Here is a 3,914-nt window from a genome sequence, read left to right as displayed (position 1 = left end):
TGTTCCCTTCATCTAATCATCCTCTGCTATCATCTCCATGTGGTCTCCAATCGCCATGGTTACTCCTCACATTTAAAGCAGACTTTAGCCTTTAGTCATTGTACATGAACTTTCCATGACATCATCAGCAAAGGCCAAATGTCTGCAAAACAAACCAAGTTAGCAAGTGGTCCACAGGAAAGTAAACATCTTTAAACTCAAAATAACTGGATGCAGTGAATCCATAGTCAAACTTATGATGTATGCTCTTTTATGTTATGCTTATATACTTTAAATGTATTAAAAGACAACATTCTATGGGCATACAGTCCCTAAATCAGTGTAATACAAGTTGCTAAAGCTGCCAATTAAACAAATTAATGCACTGACTACTTGTATCTCATAACAAATTAACCAAAAGGGCATCAAGGACAACCTCAATCTCAATATTACCATCATATCCACTGCACAGCCAAGCAAACATAATGAACTCACAGCAGAGATGGATCTAAGATACAGGGTAATAATCATATTTGCGCCTCTCACAACCAAACTGCTCTCAGCTCTCTTTATGTTTTCCGTGTATCAAAGCTGTCAGCAGTCGCTGTGGGTTTTCTTCCACTTTCACAGCTTAACAAGACTTTCAAGCAGTGCCAGAGGGTTTCAAGCAGTTGTTCTGAGGGGAAACAGACCCAAAAACAGATTGGATCGCTCATCAGTGTAAGTAAAATCCAAACTAAGAAAAGAGAGAGAATGAGAAACAAAGTGTATGTAAAAGTGAAAGACAAACAGTAAAATGAGAGAGGCAGCACTAATGAAGGCCAGAACTGAGAGCTTTAATGTGCATTTCTGATATTTCACGTTTCTGTAGAACATTTACATTTTTGGTTTGTTTAAATTTCAGCCCAGAACAACAATGAAAATCAAGACTTTAAGTTTATGTGCCACATGGGACATGGTTGCAAGAAACAGATGAAGGGAGATATACTGTATATATGCATGGGTTTACTAGATTTAAAGGGATACTCCACCCCAAAATGAAAATTTTGTCATTAATCACTTACCCCCATGTCGTTCCAAACCCGTAAAAGATATTTTGGATGAAAACCAGGAGGCTTGTGACTGTCCCATATAGACCGACAAGTTAAAAATCGTCATTCAGTGTAACAGACCGTATATTGATTTGTAAATATGAAACCAACATACTTATTGACCTTTAAAAATTGATGCATACTAAATTTTATCATTTTTTTGCATGACAAATGGGTAAATCATATTGTTGTGAAAAGGTCCAAAAGCTGTCACTGGGATGGGTACCCTTTCAAAATGTACTAATATGTACCATTTAGTTATGAATATGTACACTTTTAGGTACAAATATGTAACTTTAAGGTACTAAAATGCAAACCTTAGGTAAAATGGTAAGGTAAAAATGTATACCTTTTGAAAGGGTCCTGTCCCAGTGACAACTTTTGTACCTTCTTTTTTTTCTTCTGAGAGTGAGTCATTTAATGACATCAAATGGTTCTAAATATGAATTTATTTATTTTTATTTTTTTTGTCCACAATATATGATAGTCATTACTTTTATTAATTAGGGGTGCAACGGTTTGGTTTGTATCACGGTTATAGAGTCACAGTTTCGGTATGGTTCAGTAGGTGCCATGTTTAGGGAAAAATAAGGATTATACTGTCAAATAAAAATAAAGAAAATAAGAACAAAAATATAGCCATATTACAGATTGCCAGATTTAACCATGGTACAAGTGTGCGCTGAACTGTTGGCGAAGAACGGTACAGTTTTTACAGAGTGAGAACCATTACACCCCTATATAAATATATTAAAAAAATATGGAACACAAGTCATATGGAGCACTTTCATGGTATTTTTTGAAGGAAGTCATTATTTCAACTTCAACTTTTCCTTTTAACCATGACAAAGGAAGAGCATTTCTAGTGCAAGCCAACTTCTAAATTAAAGTTTTAAGGTAATAACACACTTTCGTTTTTTTTTTTCTTTTTTTGAAACGTCAACATAATAGATCTTTCTATACTGTAGGTCTACCTGACCCAGTGTGAGTGTGTGCTGCATGCTGACACACTTGTGCTGAACTTGATGAACTTCAGCTGAAGTCTCAATGGGGGTTCTATTTTGGCAGCTGAAAGTTTGCCTGGCGGTTTCTGTCTGAGGAGAGACACACAGTCTCACTTCCTTTCTGAAACAAACTGTGGCCTGAGCCTCACCACAGGACACTTTAAAACAGGGGAACAAGGGGGAACAAGAAATGTTTGCATGAACCAACTCTCTGTCTTAAAGAAATTGTCCATACACGTATGTAGAAAGGCAGGTGTGTGTATGCGGATGGATGCATATAAACTGAATAGAGCCTGTGCCACAAATAGACGTTTACTTGTAAAAGAAACATTGCAACATATTACACAGTATGACTTATATTTATTTAAAATATTTTGTTTCATTTTATGTTTTTAGATATTACAAACAGGTGGAAAACTGTATATGTCCTTATGGATTTCTCTTTTACTGCAGAATAAGAATATATTAAAATAACATCCCCAGTGGAATTCTCATAAAATGGCCATGTGACCATTTAGATGCATCTTCAAAGGACTAAAAGAGCTCAGTGTGGTTTATGTCCAAAAACTAAATGAAGAAACCTTATTGTTGGCACAAGAAGTGGGGCTTTTGAATAGAAACCCTCGCACATTGACAAGAAGACATGTTTCGCGTGCACAGCTTCACTAACCTTAAACCCCTACAGCTTAGAAGTAGTTACAGAGATTCTTATCTGACAGTGAGAAAGAGGTCTATGAGTACATTTCTTGGTGTGTCCCACAAAGTGAACTCATGTCCTAGAGTGCTCTAGCGTCCTAACGTGGCCTCTCTTCTTCTTTCTTCCTTATCCCTCTCTGCAGATCCATCAAGAGGAACATATGGGGAGCATATGTGTCTAGCCACATTCTTCAGCAGACCTGACCCACCACAGAGACCCAGTCTACAATCAACCTGACCCAGCAAGAGGGGACAACTCGACACCAAAAAGATCCTCTGTCCTCCGTCTCACCCTCTTCACCTTCAGTTCAACCGGAATAATGCACATGGAAGACCAGCAGAGGCCTATAACTTGTTATTAATTCTGCCAGAAAAGACTCAGACTCCTTTCGTTATATATAAATAAACTTCTGTCTTTTTAAAGAGTTAGTTGACCCCCCAAAAATGAAAATTGTTTGCCCATTGTTTACTCACCCTCATGCAGTTCCAGCCTGTATGAGTGTTTCTTTATTGTAACAAAAAATGAAGAAAATGTTGTGAGCAATTACAATGAATGGGGACTGGAGGTTTTGTGCTTAAAACCGGATGCAAAGACATCATACTGTTTATTTTAAGTCGTCTGAAGTGTTGTATGATACCTTTTTGTTACTAAGAGTCCAAAATTTACATGGTTTCCCAATTATTAATCTCCTGCTTGTTTGGACTTGAGAAATGGATCAATCAGATTTGTGAACACAACATCATTGCAATTGTTTGTCTTTTGTGCATCAATTTGCATACTTAATTGTGATGGGTCTAGTGTTCCTTCCATAAAAGTAAATGCACAGTGACTGCTGATTCTTGTGTGTAGGCCTAACGAACAGAAATGAAGCGAAACTTAAACTTACTTAACTATGCCTTTGAAAGCACTGTTTTTTTGATATGCAAATCTAGTTTCATATACGTTCTTCTGGACCCCTAACAACATCAGATGCAGATTAGCCATTTTGATCCAACTTCCTGTGAGCACACTGTTCTGTAAATTAATATCACTTATACTCACTTATACACTCTCACCCATACAAACTCATAACACAGTTATACACAATACACAAACTCAAAAAGATTGCTCTCAGCGTTCAAAAAATGACAAGACTCTTCTTAA

This window comes from Cyprinus carpio, chromosome A10 (assembly GCF_018340385.1).
Source record: "Cyprinus carpio isolate SPL01 chromosome A10, ASM1834038v1, whole genome shotgun sequence".
In the NCBI taxonomy this organism is placed as follows: Eukaryota; Metazoa; Chordata; class Actinopteri; order Cypriniformes; family Cyprinidae; genus Cyprinus; species Cyprinus carpio.
Note: the sequence above shows the minus strand (reverse complement) of the source record.